Here is a 16670-nt window from a genome sequence, read left to right as displayed (position 1 = left end):
ACTGTTGGGGTGAATTTGCGGGCCTGCCATAGCCACAGGGATGAAGGCACGGTGTACGAGTTTTCTGACATCCCCTGAAGCGTTGCACCACAGGCATGCTAAAGACGTACGCGCTCGTGATATGCCTCATCCTGCCTTTGGCTCTCCTAATCTGCACTCTAAATCTGCTCTGATCTTCCCTCTTATCCTGTAGCCTGTTGTAATCTACAGTCACTTTTACTCTGTACTTAATCCATCTACTCATTCTTTCTGTGAAATATTTTGCGTTTTATAAACTCTTTATAAACACTGCATCGGTCACAATCATGCGTTTGCAATACTGTTCTTTCTGGCAGTCTTTTATAAAACCTCCTAATGCTGGTGTAGGCAGGTTAGAGCAGGACAATACTCCATTATTCCCTCTGACCGTGTCTCCTTCTCATGGGTCTGGAGGAGATCCGTTTGGTACTGCGTACACATACACTCAAGCACAGCAGGAGAAATGTTTGAAAAGGCTGTGGTCTTAGCCTTGAGCTAATGGTCAGTGCATTAAGTTGACTGCTTAGGCCCAGGGTGGCACCTTTCATTAGCGCCAACAAAAGCATCCAGTTTACTTATTAATAGCTTAAACCAAAGGCTTTTTTGAAACCGGGTTTTTCCCGTTAATGTTACAGCGTGAGTATTGGGTATGGGTTTTGCAACTGAACTTCAAACGACTAACCCCAACTCTTGCTGGCTTTATTTTGCTTTCATCCGCACCAGGGTGACCACCTCCTACAGACAGGAGTCTGCCTCATTATGTACTGCTCACAGGAGTGTAGATCCAGACCCTTCAGCCAGGAGGACACGCAAGTATCCCAGCGCACCTCCCTTGCCCCCGGCCTCAGCAGGAGAACAAGTCCCTCTTCTCTTATCCTCCCCCCCCCCCCCCCCCCAAAAAAAGTCTGGAACAGAACCCAAGCAGAGATCTCTATTAAGGCAATACCACCCACCACCTTGAAGGTCCAGCTACAGACCTTTTCACTTGATCTCTTACTGTCTTTTTTCCTGTGAGCTGTGGTTATTATGCTGTGCATGGTGCACTATGCCTACTCATTTGCATTCAACACCACTCGGGGACCTGTTGAGGGGGCGCAAAAACGGAGAAGACCAAGAGCTCCGCAATGTTTGGAGATCCTTTTATATCCCCTACCATCTTTTGTTGCCCTTAAGATACTGTAGACTCCGCCATGTTATTCAAAAGGTCAAATTGATCTATCTAGTAATTTTCCTTTGAAACAGAAGAGAGCATGTCTTTTAGGCCACTGTGGCTCTTATCAAAGGCTACTTAAATGCCAGGGTCTAATTCTCCTGTATGAAGGTATAAGCAGAATAGGGACAGACTGGGTCAATGTCTTCTAGTGAGCCAGGCCCAGCGGGGGACGCTGTAGCAGTCTCCCCCAACCCCACCCCAACACCAACACCCTCAATGCTGCCCTCAACCCCACACCCAACCCCACCTTCAACCCCACACGCAACCCCACCCTCACCCCAGGCGGGCACGAGGCTTTCACCTGGGAACACAGGAGCTGCAGTTGTGTGACTATGACTAGCACATGCGCTCTTCTGGCTTCTGACATAATGACGTGTGTGTGTGTGTGTGTTAATGCACTCGTCATACAGGTGAGAGCAAACCTGGAGCTGATCCGGAGTAAATGTGAAAAAGCAGAGAGTCTGGAAGTAGAGCTGGAATAGTGCACCTCTGTCACACATGATACAGCCATTGAAGAGCTCTGTGATGAATCCACTGCACACTCTGCAGCTGTATACTTTGATATTTGCACCCTTAGCCCCCATTACTGATCGTTTGTGTGTCTTCATACCTCTAATTTCCCCTGGGTGCCCCACCAGCATTTAATAATTATAATCCCTCTCACTGTATCAGCCTATTACTTTAAATACCATACACTTGGTCCTGGTATGGGCTTCTGTTTTACAGGTATGAACAGTCTACTCTGGGAATACTATAGATTACACTACAGTTGTTCATTTTGCTTTCTCGTGGTCAGTCATGGTTCTTGATTGTGTCATCTACATTACATTTCAATGTAAGACATATCAGTGCTAGATTGGTGAAATGGCCATAGATTCATTGTATTTGTCAGGGACACTTATTTTTGCTCTGAGTGTGCATGTTTATGTACGTGGAGAATACCTGTCCAGCAGTTTTCTTAGAGACGTCAGTAGCCTCTTGTTGATTTGTTTCCCGTATCCTGCTAAGCTTTGTTCTGCGTGACGTTTGTGAAGGAACGTGGGTTAATGCTCTTTCCTGGGCAAGCCCATTCAGGGAAGAGCTCTGCACTGTGTCCCTGGGGCAGATCCAGGGGGCAGAAGCAGGAAGTGATGGCTTTTGCCCCTTACTTTTGGAAGGGTAACCATGTCATAAGCTAGTGGCTGTACGACTGATTAAAGCAGTGCAACACGCTGGCTAGTAGCAGAGCGGTGGCTGGTCTCTTTTCAGGAAGCTCACCATAGGAATGAGGAAAGAATGATCTACACTGTCACATGTAACTCTTGCTCTCAGCTTAGTTTCTCCAAGGTCTAGAACTGCAATGTTCTAGTGTGCTGTGGGTCTCCCTACCTTCACTCTGCCAGGTCTCCCGGGCCTCAGATCGAATTGCACCGTGCTGCTGACTAGTGTGTCTGTGTACATTTGTGTGTGTGTGTGTGTGTGTGTGTGTGTGTGTGTGTGTGTGTGTGTGCACAGCTGCTGCAGACAGGAGATATTGGTGTGTAAGAAATCAATGTTGTATTTTAATTTTGATGTCAGTCATGCCTCACTTTGACCTCCAGGCCCAAGTGCTACAATTCTTTCCTTCTCCCTCCTATTGGACAACATAATTTGAAATGGGTCTCAATGGAAATCTCCCATTGATCTGACCTGTCATGAATGTGACTCTACTGTAAATGGATGGGGTGTTTCTGGAGCAACAATAAAGTTCTTGCGCGTTATATTCCATTCTGTAAGTTAGCTCCTTCTGCTCCACTGTTATGGGCTTGCTGAGGATTAGAGTGGCAGATAAGTGTAAATTGACCCTTTCAGATGTAAAGGTTATACATCTTAGCATGTTGCTCCTGCTTTACCCAAGAGAGAGAGAGTTTAATGGGGGGTTGCACATGGCAACAAATGCACATTTCTTGGCAGCGTTACACAGCTCTTACTAAGCTTGTACAACTAATGGAGGAATTTATATCATGCTGAGTAAGACATATGTGACAAGAGTTTGGTTTTGTGTGTGTGTGTGTGTGTGAGTGTGAGAGAGAGAGAGAGAGAGAGAGAGAGAGAGAGAGATGTTAAGACATGCCTGGTGTGTGAGTGGTAGATGGAGAGAGAGAGCGGGGGAGAGAAACAGAACCGTACAGTCAGAAATGAGTGTTCGCCTGAAAGTTGTCCTGACTGGGTCATTTTCGCCCAGTGCGGCCGGCTCTTCTCATTTGTCCAAATGAGAAGACGCATAGTGCAGATGAACTCTGCTACACTAAAGGTGCTGGCTGTTCAGTCCTCTTGGTCTGCTTTGATGTGGAAGAATCGCTTGACTCAAGAGAGAAACATTCCCACATCAATGTTCATGGGTGTACCACGGCCCAAACATGATGGCCGGGTGGACCTTCCTCTGAAGGAGACACTGGTCTTCTTCCTGGTCTTTCTCTGCCTTGACGGCCGAGCATAAGGGTTAGGGAGGTTTAAAGAGGAGCTTGGTGGCAATGAAAAGCATCCATTTTAATTGGAGCCTGACATGAAGTTGACAGAGCCTGGAAAAAAGGAGATTAAAACTCGTCTTCAGTGGCCTGATTATTTCTTTCCCCCCAGGAGCTCACTCAAACAAACATAAGCAGAAACACACACACACACACACACACACACACACACACACACACAGAGGGAGAGAGCTGGCTGTGATGTGAGACTGCTCATTTTATAATGGTATTGATCCAAAATCACAGAAGTGCCTTTCACACATTAGGTAACCAGGGAGATGAGAGCTTTACATTTAAATGTTGAAGCAGTGATTTTCTACATGCAACATGGGAGCAAGCGACAAGCCTAGACAATTCTTAGTGGGTTAAAATTGCTTTAACCAAATGAGTAAAAGAACACTGCGGGTTTATGTGAAACTTTGAGCATTTCGAATAAAAGTGTCTGAGCGAATGGATGCTGAATGCAGTGGTGAATCTAGGGCTTACATTAAAGCTGTGACAGTCACCTACTCCATCAATGAGCCTGAGCAAAGGGGGAAGTTCTTTGTCTTCCCCTGGTCCTTCTGTTTGCCCTTTTCGGTCTGTCCTTTGTCTGTTGAGATATGGTAACAAGCATGCATGAGTTGCCCAGGCAGCCGCCGTACAGCGACGTTATCATGTGAAACGTGTCCTAGATCTGATCAACTTTTTTTTTTTTTTTTTTTTGCTCCAGAGCAGAGACATGCTTCACAAACCAAGAATGCCTCTGTGCATTTCTTTAACCAACATCTTTCACTGTCACTTACACATGCGCACCCATTGTTATGGTGGCTTTTTAACTGGAATCTCTCTCTCTCGCTCTCTCTCTCTAGTGCTGTTCCTCCCTTCTCCTGTTCTTTGTTTTCCTTCTCTCTCCTCAAACACTGACAATTTTATCAAGGGGCTGCAACATGACAAGTATAAACAAATTGGCACACAAAAAGGCCTTATAACTGAAACCGGGTTCGAGCAGACCCGGCCGGATTTGTATTATTGACCTCGCCTACCTATTGAGGGCTCCGGCGTGCGTGTGATTAGCCGGATTACTATAGCCATCGCAGAGAAAATGGCCCTGTCCGTCAAGCCGGTCGAGCGGTGAATCACTCAGACCCGTGCCGCTTGGGGCATTTAAGCGGTTCACATGACGGACGGGACTGGTGGATTCACATCTCCCCTCAGCCAGAAACGAGACTTTCACATAGGTGTGAAATCGTCACCGCTCTCTGCTCGATTCAGAATCTCCTGGACGACTGAGGATTCCCCCACCCTCCTGATGAGGGCAAAATGTGGACATGATCTTGCCGCTTTGTGCCCCAGCTGCGGAATAGACAGATTGAGGGAGGAGACAGAGACGGGCTGTTGGAGGGGGCAGTAGCAGGTGGGTGGAGAAGGCAAAATGAAGCCTTGAGATCTGAGAGTGCAGGAGATGAATGTTTTACATCAAGAGCCACCCCAATCAGACTCTGCCTTTCGTGGGCCCCGGGTCTTATCCCCCTTGCAATAGCTTGTTAACCACTGGGGGAGATAGTGAGAATGTGGGTGGATGCGTTTTGTTCCCACAGAGGTGATTTGTATTTGTTATCATATGGGCAGCCCGTGTTTGACAGCACCGGCTAATGGTCCCATCTGCAAGGTCTTCCCCTCTATTGCATGCTCGAATACAGGGTGCTTATGCATAAAGATGTCGCCATGCATGGCTATGGTCAACCATCTTCCCTTTAAGATAACGTGTTATAGAGCTTCTCCTTCTCTCCTGGCACATGTACAAGCTGCGGAGAGATACTACCTCATCGTGGGCATCTCAGAATTTTCCATAAAGACCCTGTAGTGCAGTTTTAAAGTCATGAAGCCCGGTGGAAGACCAGCTGCAGTCCCGCACCGTGGGTTTGGGATGTTCCCTCCCCAGCTGCATCTCCGTTTGCCACCTGGCTGGCCGCCATGCCACCGGTGGCCTAAGATCCCAGATCACATCAGCCCTCCCGCCGCAGGTAGAGGTCGGGAAAGGTCACGGGTGCTGGATGACCCTCTTCCCAGGCAGAGCATCAATCCCCGGGACAAACTAACAATGGGCCCCTCCATCTGGGGCTGAATAATGACGCGGCATCCGAGGCGAGCGCGCCCTGTGTCCAGGCGATAAGCCGTGGCGTCTGCGCCTTAGCCCAGCTGAAGAGCCGCTCCCCTTTTGTCCCCGTCAGGGCTGCCACTCTGCCCATGATTAATAATTGATACTGAAGATCAATTATCATCAACCAGTTTCAGAGAACGCAGAAGTGGCATCTGGGTTTTTTGGTTTTTTGGTTTTTTTAATGCTCCTGTCATAATGGCTGTTAAACCCATTGTGCGTCACATGCATAATGTTGGCAATCTATTGGGATGGTTCGGAAAGCTCTGTTTCTGAGGATAATAGAATTATTAAGCAGTGTGTCATACTGAATAGCACATTACAAAGAGCAGTCTTTTAACTGATCTTCATTTAAATTGAGAGCATTCACCAATATTAAGCATTCACCTTTTTTTTTTTTTTTTTTTTTTTTTTTTCTCAGCATGTGCAAAGCTAAATGAGTCAATTACTTTAACATGATCTTTCCCAAAACTTGATACATGTTGTTTCTGCAGAGATGGCCTTTAACAGCCTTTATGCTATCAGGTACGGAAGACCGTCAGTTCGTTCGGCTTCATGCTGTAGTCTTTACTGTCTCCCCTTCTGTGGTGTTTCACTGCTATCACGCTTTTTCTAATGTTACCGTCTTTTCTTCCATGCTCATTCTGTGTCTTTTTGGTTTTGTTTTCATGTTTGCTGCTGTCACCGTTTTCCTCCGTCAGCGGTTGACGTCTCGTCTCCGGACACTTGTACGTCTGGCACATGATGCAGCGAGTAATGTCACTAGTGCCTGTGGGCCTCATGGTGGACATGCTCTTTTGACAGGAGGGAGGCAGGGTAGGGTTAACTAGAGGACCATGGGGAAGGGGGGGGAGAGTGCCCAGACACACACACACACACACTGCAAGAGACCACACTGCTCAACAGTAAAAAGCTCACATGCTGTGACTGAATGTGGTGTTTTATTCCACTGACTGTATTTTATTTCACTGTTTGATGCATTGGGAAAAGGTTCGACTTCTTCATTGACTTCAGCCAGTAATTCTCATTCTGGAACCTAAAGAGTCTCTATATACATTCATCATTTGCAGGATCTGACCAGTTGTTTTTTTTTCCATTTATTATCCATAGTAAAATACACAGGAAAATTTGTATATATTTACATAATTATAAATTCTGTTTGTGCAGGAAATGATTGAAACCAGTTGGCATATTGGGTGTAAAAGCATTTTTGTGTTTTAATTAGGTTGCTGAATATTTCAGAACACTAGCAGTGTAATGTGCTGAGATGTCATAATCGCCCGTCACACAGAAAAAAACAATGCGTGGTGATCACTCTGCGTTTTGCATGGGAACACAGTCTGGGTTAGTGGCTGACCTGTTTGTTTCCGGGAAATGTTATAAGATTCGCATTTGTTTGCGCTTAAATCCAGCAGCGCAAGTCAGACTAGTGTGTTGACGATGTAATCTGTCAGGCTTCACCGTGAATGCCAGCCGTACACAAGCAAGCGGGCTGTTCTACACACTCTGCCTTCTCCCCTATCACGGCTAATATGATCCCATTTATTCTCTTATGTGTTTATGCACTGTTAATGTCCCAATCACACTCAATTAGCCAGTTAATCACTCACCTCTTTAATAGTTGCATTGCCCAAAGAGTGTGATCGTTCTAATGTGTGTTCTTGACTGCGCTAAAGAGGACTGTGTTTGTGTCTGGTTAACATAAAGAAAATGTGCGTTTGTGTGTGTCCGGCTGTCTTGGGCTTCCAAAGTAATATCATATTTAAGCTGAACGCATAATAGAGGTTTGCAAACACAAAAGAGAGAAAAATTAAATTGAGTCTTCAGATTAGTGTTTGCTCTTCTTGTTGCTATACTGTACCGTGTCTCTAACAAGTGTGTGCAATCTGTTGTATGGAATGTTGGGGGATTGTGTATGCCATTCCAGACAGATTTCAATGGATGATTCAAGTTCTTCTGGTGACTGAGAGGTGGGGGTTTTTTCCCACATTTTTCAATACCAATAGAGCGCGCGTGTGTGTGTGTGTGTTAGAGAGAGAGAGAGAGAGAGAGAGATTTGGGGGGGGAAGCAAGTAGAGCTTCAGTATTTTAGCAGCTGCTTGGTGGTCTAAGCCCCTGGGCTGATGACAACATCGGATGAACTCTCGCACCAGACATGCACCCTCAGGGAAAGGTGTGACTACACTTCTCTGCCCTCACATGTGTCTGTGCATACGAACAAACTCATGGGAGTAGCAACATGTACATAATGATGTCAGTCTTGGGTTTGCAAAAAAAAAAAAAAAAACGCCCTAGAACAGGAAAGAACCAAGAAGATAAAATGGTAATAAAAAATAGGGTAAACCAGTTCATTGCGCTTGGTCACCTGAATCCTGGGAGGCTCTCAAGCAGATTTAGGAGACCAGATTTCTGCTGGTCGTCAGTCAATGGTAGAGTGAGGTGGGACGAGGACTTCACAGTAGGGCAGGCAGCTGCAGGAGATGCAAGGGGCATCAGGTTGCCTCTCCACGAAGATTAATTCACACAGATTGTCCCACATTAATCCTGTGAGGGCCAGCCAAGCCTATAGGTGAGAGCACCCAGGCATATTTTGCACCGTACAGCTGCTAACGCACCTCTGTCATTCCCTTTCTCTGTCCCTCTAGAACACTCTGGTTATCTACCTCATTCCTTTCTTCACTTCCTCCCTACCTCAGTCTCTCTTTTGCTACCTCACTCCCTACCTCATTCCCTTCTTCACTCCATCCTTACCTCATTTACTCCTATACTACATTTCCTTCCTTCACTCCCTCCCTACATCCCTCATGCCCTATTTCACTCCATTACATTCCATGCCTCACTGCTATACTCCCTTCCTACCTCATTTCCTTCTTTATTCACTTCCTCCTGCATCACTCCATCCTTTACCCCTTACCTCTTTCTCTCTCTCTCTTATTGCTTCCCTACCTCATTTCCTCTTTTACTCACTTTCCTTGTCTCAATACTCAAAAATCTTTCTTCTGTGATTCTCTCTCAAATTTCTGATGCTGTTACCAGTGTCAGTTCACAATCATAAATCTTAGACTGTAAAATAATGTCATTCAAATTCAGGTGTTCTGTTATTTGAACTACTGATGCTTGTGTATTCTTTTTCCATATTCTAATACCCAGTGTATTACCCTAATCTGTGCCCAGCAGGGCATGCAGTAGTGTGAGTGTGATTGGCTCAGGCTGTTGTGGTGAGTGCAAGTGGACTTGGCCTGTTTGGCTTTAACCCCACCTCCCTCTCAGGTGTTCTGGTCTGACCAGCATGCAACACCCTATTAAAGGCAGCCAAGCTGGTCTTTAGTGTGCCAAACCTCATTCCCCCAGCTGAACCCATGAAACGGGGTGGATACCTTGAAGAGCAGATGTTGGGCACTGAGCATCAGGGAATAGGGGAAGTTCATACTTACAAGCTATAAGCTCAACCCAGAAACCCAAAAATATAACAGGAGGAAGATGTAACATTACACATTACGATTACAGTCCATATAAACCAGGCCTTTTTGTTCCAGCTTGTATAGACGGCATGTGTAGTTTATCCTGCCTGAACGGCTACAGTCCTCTTTAATCACACAGTCCATGCTAAAAAGCATTAGCTCATTTTATCTCTGTAGACATCGACATGTGTTCCCTGCAGCCCTCAAGTACGGACTCTCTCTCTCTCTCTCTCTCTCTCTCTCTCTCTCTCTCTCTCTCTCTCTCTCTCGCTCTCTCCTCTCGCCATAGCGCTGGCCATTCGTCTTCATCAGACAGAAGAAGTGACATGGCAGCACCCTGAATAATTGAAGACGCGCTCTAATGATTGGCCGCTCGGTTAACAAAGACGAGAGGGTGGTGGGTCAATGTGAGTGCTGGTGTCAGTTGTCATGCTCTGAGGTGATGTCATCGCCTTAGACGCACTCCTCCGTAACCCTCCACAGACAGAGGGCAAACGACTTGTATTCAAATCAAATGTGAGATCATATCTTTCAGATATGATATGTCTAAAGCTGTTTCAACCATTATAAAAAGGCAAACAAACCTAATGGGACTAAAAACCTCCTGGTGCTAAAACCCTGCAGGGGCCAAAAACCCTGCTGGGACTAAAACCCTACTGGGCACCCACTGGAACAAACCCTGTCTTTTCCTACAAGAGAGATCCATTATAGTCTTGACTTTTCAATCCAAAAAGTCTTTTTATGGGGAAAGTTGTACTCTTCATTAATCAAATCTCCTATAAGACAGAATCATTGGTAGATTGAAGCCAGGCCATCCTGTCTGCCGTCACGTTGCTCTGCGCTAAACATGATGATATGCCTACGTTAGGCCAGCTGCAAAAGGCAAATTCACTGCATTTAATTCAGTTTGCTTTTCCCATGGCTGGCTTGGAAGTAACCGTGGTGTCCAGTGCCACAGCTGCTCTGATTGGTCAGGCGCACCACTGCGTATACAAATCAGCAGCCTTGTCTCTGTTTGGGCATGCATCCGTGTCTGTCCTTTGTGGGACAGGTGGGTGGGTCCTGCAGCCGTTGGCATAAGTAGGCCTTTCTTTTTTGGTTTATTCTGGTCGTCTTTCTTCATCCACAGTAATTCTGTCTCGAGATCATTAGTAGATCACACTCATGTTTTCCTCAAGTGTGAAACTGCCACTACCATCATGTGTTTGAGCAGTTAGTCCATCTGTTTATTCCAACAGACATCATCATTACTCACTTCTAATGTAAGAACAGACTAGTACCTGAAAAATTTACAATTTCTACCATAACTGGACTTAAAAAGTTTAATTGACCTAATTTTAATTAATGTGCATACATTAAAAGTTGACATACTTAACAAGTGAATTTCTTTCATATCTTTGTATGTTACAAATTTAATTTTGTTTCCTTACTTGTGTTGAATACATGTACTTTTTTTTCCCTCAAAAAAAATCACTCTAGCTATTCAGTATTTCTTTCTATGTAATATGCATGTGCAGTGTTCTTGCCCCAGGCCTTGTGAGAATGCACTGCCAGACATGTAGGACCGTGAGTCCTGACTGCTCTCAGATGTGATCCTACTGTTCAGTGCAGCATGACTTGTAAGATTTTTTTTGCTAGTTCCTTTTTATCTCAGCCCCTTGCTTGTTGGGGCGATATACCAGTGTTCAATTAGTCATTTTCTTCACCTTCTGTTTAGTCTCCTGGGGTTAACCCTTTCCTTCCTTGCTCTTCGCCAGTGGTCTCGCGAGGCTCCGGGGAGGGAGGCAGGTTTGCCGATGTTTATCCTCTCTGTGCAATGATTTGCTGTATGAGCTTATCCTCTCCTCTAATGTTCCCCTAGTGCCTTTCCTCATCATCAATCTTCATCACCCCATTTTATCTCGTACTCTTTTGCCAGTGATCCTTTGAGAAACAAATATGTATGTTTTCAACTAAACTCCACATGTTGGAAACCTTTCGGACAAAAGTCTTTTTGCCTTCATGTGTTATTCATCCAGTGAAAGGTTCTTCAACATGGCTCATTAGGATTTTCCCTTTTCTTGTAGTTTATTTGGCATGTCATATTTGCCATGTGATTCTACTAACTTCTTAATTTACTCTGGTCTTAACATTTCTTATGTTTCTTGTTCTGGTTTTCTAAGAGCTATAGGCGATAGGTCAGGGCTTGAGCACAGTGCATAAAGCAGCATGCTGTGGGGAAAACGGAGGCAGCTGGCTATAGTAACCATTTACTTAAATGACATCCTCTCATTTGTAAAACTGTAATTTCCCCTTGATCACTCTTTGGCAGGGCCCTTGATCCAGGCCCACTTGCAGACAATCTTTTGTGCACAATGTTCTGTGCACATCCTATGGTTGCTGCCTAAATCCATTGAATGACTAAATGTGTCTAATTTACAACTGAACACTTTTTCTTGATTGTGCATCTGTGTGTGTGTGCGTGCATGTGATAAACATGACACTCTCCCTTGTCCTCTTGGATATCCAGGAATCCACGTTTATCCACCTGGCCCCTTCAAACTCACGTCCTCTGAACAGCATGGTTATTACACATTGGCTGTTTGACTTCTCACTGCTCTGAATGAGCTAGCCTTTGCCTGCACACAACCACAATCCCCCCTGCAGGCAGGGGTTGGTTCAGCTGGGACACTGTCAATAGCTTCTGGCTCTGGTTTCTGAAGAGACTGCACATCACTGGCCTGCCACTCTGGGCAACAGTGTGGAACCTGATTCAGGATGCCAGTGTTGCTAAGTGATGAACAGTGTCACTGAGCTTTTTCCTCACTTCCCACACCTTTAAAACTATGCTACTGGTTAGAATAAGATTTGCAAAAACTTTTTTAGACTTTTCTAACAAAAGCACTGCAGATGGTCTCCAAGACTGAAAAGCAAGCAACAGTTTGATTGCAGACTTCCAGTTGGAAGTCATGCTTGCATTTTGACCCTTCTCTTAGGTACAGTGGTGAGAAGAAAAAAAAAGTACAGAAAAGGTATGCAGATATTTTGCATTGAAGGGAATCATATGTAGTTTTAAGAAAGATCTTTCAGCATAATTGAAAAGCACCATGTTTAGCTGCAACATGTTATTAAAAATAAATCAATAATACATAATCTAAATTAATACTAAATAAATGAATGTAGTTAGAATTAATTCCTAAGATGACGTAAGCCTTAATACTACTGGTAGATACAGGGTAGCTTTAAAGATCCCGTGCATAAAGGAATGCTCTGCTGGAATCCTTCTTCTCCATGATGTAGCATGCCCATGATGCACGGCCACCAGAAAGCACAGCCATGTTTACGGTTTGCTTTGTTCTCCGTATTTGACCCCTGTGGGTTGTGGGTTAGATGATGACATGCTGGCCCCTTTGAAGTCTTGTACAGTTCGCCAATGGGGAGGGGGGTTTCGTGCATGCCGTGGTCGATGATTAAAAGAGCGGTCAGGTTATGCTTGCTTTGTAATTTGTACTACGGGAGGGTTTAGCCCCCCCCCCCCCCCCCCACACACACACACACACTCCATTCTCTAGTCCATCCCAGTACCTACTGAAGGGCACTCTACAAAACTGTACAGTATTGTCAACGGACACATGCTAACCTATTCTCAGTGACATTTAAATGAATAAACCATTGCTAAATAGCCAAAACCGAGTGTTACCATAAATATTCATATCTGCTTTGACCTGGTACAGTACAAGTCAACCATTGATTTATATGTTAATGTGTCACCTTCAACCATCCGAGCATTAAGTCATGCCTAAGGGCCCTTAAGATAGAGTGTGGGTACTGCAGCAGACCCTGGAATGAAGGAAGTTTGCAGACCTCTTGTGTGTAATTAATTTTATCTGATAATTCTGTGATTTCATCCTGGGATGAAGAAAGTATGCGGTAAGGCCCTTGGTTCCACCTTACACCCGAACCCCAGTTTACCCCCCCCCCCCCCCCCCGCCCCCAACGGATGACCAAGCTCACTCACACGTGCACTGTAGCTAATTCCAGAGTGTCTGCCACTCCCACAGATGTGGTAGCTGCGCACTCGAATTGCTTCTGAACAGGACTAGGAATGCTACACCTCTAGCAGAGGCCTTTTCTCCACGTGCCTCTCACCCTTTAGAAGAGGGTTATGTTATGTTATGTTAAGGTTTATTCCACACTGCTGTCAAACTCCCTAGAAGCCCCAGTACCTTTGTTTGTGAGCTTGTGTTGAGGCATGGTTTCAGAGCTGGCAGTCACTGAGTCACACAATGTAGAAGCATACTAACTAGAAGGGGTAAAGGGCACAGCATCCCAGCAGGTCTGCGTGACCGTATGAGTCAGGCAGCTGAGCTGAGAGCTCCTTTCTCTGGTTCTGCAACACTGGCAACATGTGATTCTGCAAGCTGACGTCACTCTCCATCCACACAAACCCCCCGCCCCCCAGCACACATGCTCTGTCTCTCTCTCTCTCTCTCTCTGTCTGTCTTTCCAACATGCGCACACACATTCTTAAATTTAAAGTCTAATACACAATCTCAGTCAGACCGTAATCCTGCTGGACTGTTCTACTGTAGGCCATGAAGATATGATATCAACTCGGCCTCTAATCCTCTGCAGCTTGCTATTATTGAATCTATTCATAATTCACTTCCTCGAATACCCTCCTATAATAATGACAGGATCTGTCAGTATTCACTCCCAGGAAGGGGATACACTCGGGACGTAAGCTTGCAAACCCTGTTCAGCCACTTATCCCACACCAGAACATCAGAATTGCTCTGGAGCCTAGCAGGACTCCCTAGACTGTTAAAGCAGAACAATAGGCTCTTTGCCTATGACCAGAGTAACTTCAATCCACGCAAGAGTCCTAAGATTATGCTGTTTGTTAAACAGCCCCTATCTTATCTTGTGTCTGATATAGTACTTGTACAGTAGTGTCCATACCTACCAAATCAGCTCTGCTGGCTGTAAATGTGAGAAGGGTGTGTGGATCTAGATACTGATATCTGTCTGAGTCATTTAGCCTGCTCTGGCTCAGACAAGAAAGGGTTAAAGAGTCTGTCCTTTATCTGGCGGGCTGCAGAATGCTGAGCCATGGTGCCCGGTGCCATGACAACCAGAGGGCTGTGCAGAAAGGGAGGATAGAGAAGAGGGGGTGAGTGTGCAGTAGGTATGGGGGCAGGGGAAGGAGACACAAAAGTAGACTAGAAAGGGGTTGGGGGCGGGCGGGCGGGCGGGCGGGGGGGGTAAATCACATAAGAACTTTACAACAATGAAGGAAAAATGGCTGAGGTAGAGAATTGGGGGAGAGGATAAATGAGAGAGGGAGTAAGAATGAGAGTGCACTATATAGAGGTGGGTGGATGCCACCAGCTTGTTACCAAGTGTCACCAGAGTATTGCATCAGTCCAACAAGGATGCTCACATTGCAGGATGACATCACCCACCCAACCAGCTGAGAGAGAGAGAGAGAGAGAGAGAGAGAGAGAAAAAAAATATCTCTCCACCGCTCACTTTCACAGAGTTATTAACACATTGATGTCAGGCTACTCTGTAACACATGCCCTCAGCCTAGTCATGCTTCTCCACATATTCTCCTCTGCATCTGTGTGCATCTAGACAAATCTTAAGAGAATATGGAAATGTTACGGGCACAAGGAAAGTGCCAAGCAATTTCCAGACAATATGGCTAATCATTTAAACTCAAATACATTATCCAAGACACATGACTCCTACTGCCGAGTGAAGCTGTAAGAGCCCATTAGAGTAGATCAATGGCAGAAATACTGGCTGATAGCAAGTCATGCTGAAAGTGTATCTGAAGAACTTTGAAGGATCTGTAATGTCTGTCTTGTTTGCAGTATACTTTGTGTGCCTTGTGTAACTGATGTTCGTAACCTAGCTTAGTAAAATATACTTTTTCATTGGTAATTTTCTATGCTGTTGCATTAGCCTATTTCTAGGCTATAGCATTAGCATATAGTATTTATTTTATGAAATTATTTCTCTTGGTAAACAGGGTTTTATTAAACTCAAACAACCACAGCCTCAGATGAGTAAGGCTAAGCTTGGGGTTACTGGAACTGGGATTGTTCTTGAGTGTTGTCATAGGGAGACTACAGTAGCTGAGCTAGCCCATGCAGCATTAGGGCTAGTTCATGCCTCTCCAGATGCCCTCAGCTACAGGCAGCCCAGAGGAGAGTACTGCTGCCACCATGGCCTGGAGAGACGTGGTGTATGGCTTAGACAGGTACTTTCTGATATCACATTTCCAAAGAGAGGGAAAGTGGGAGACACAGAGACAGAGAGAGCAGCCTGGCCATGATGAGCTCAGCAAAAAAGTGAAAAGGCGATCTCTCACCATGTGTAATTTACAATGGAGTGAAACCAATTTCCCTCAGCCATTTCAGCTGGAGAGCAATGACATTACCTCTTTTAGACTTCAAAACTTTATGAATTATGCATAAGAGCAGTGGTTACACAACAGCCAAGGTTTTGTGCAACTTTGATATTCCACTTATGTCTATGTTTAGCATGGGGCTATCAAACAGTGTATTCACATCTTCACTAAAAGTGTACATTCCACCAGAGTTGCTAAGGTTACAGAGAAATATGATAAAGCCTAAGGCTACTGCATAATCTACATAATCAACTCAGGAACAGCTGACATAAACTCTTGTCTCCCAACAAACAGGCAGTTTTGCTACTGCTGCTAATACATAACTCACTTTACTGCCTTCCATTTGACAAGCCAACACTAACTTTCCAACTTCCCCCAAACATCCTTTTTGTGGTCCTTTTGAATGTGTAAGGCAATGTTAGCTTGGTGTTGTAGCCAGGCAAATTAAAATATCTCCCTTTGCTAGAGAAGATTGAACTTTGAATTTAAAAAAATGGCAAACTACATGCAAATTTGCAGTGTGGAATGAGAATTCAGCTAATGAAAAGTAAGAAGGCAGTCACTGACTCTGTCAGATGATGCAGGAATGTAAGGGGCCACTTTGAAAAGGGAACAAAACTCAGGAAAAAGCCCAAGCAGCGTTATTGCTATGCTGCAAAGTTACACTTTTACACTAAGGTGGAGTACCAGTTTGGATCACTATATCAAGTTGTCAAAATATACAAACACTGAAATGCTCTCATCACTGGTTAGTACTGGTGTTGACGCATCAGTCATGTAATTGTGTGTTAGCCCACTGCCAAGTGAGAGAATTTCAAGATCCCATCTATTCATACTTTTTAGGATTTCTCTATGTAAACAGATTTTGAAAATATTGTTCTTCTTGTTGTCATTTCCTTGTTGCTTCAGTAGCTGTCATGGATTTTTTTTTTTTTGTTCTATTAAACAGTTTTCC

This window comes from Electrophorus electricus, chromosome 3 (assembly GCF_013358815.1).
Source record: "Electrophorus electricus isolate fEleEle1 chromosome 3, fEleEle1.pri, whole genome shotgun sequence".
NCBI lineage: Eukaryota > Metazoa > Chordata > Actinopteri > Gymnotiformes > Gymnotidae > Electrophorus > Electrophorus electricus.
Note: the sequence above shows the minus strand (reverse complement) of the source record.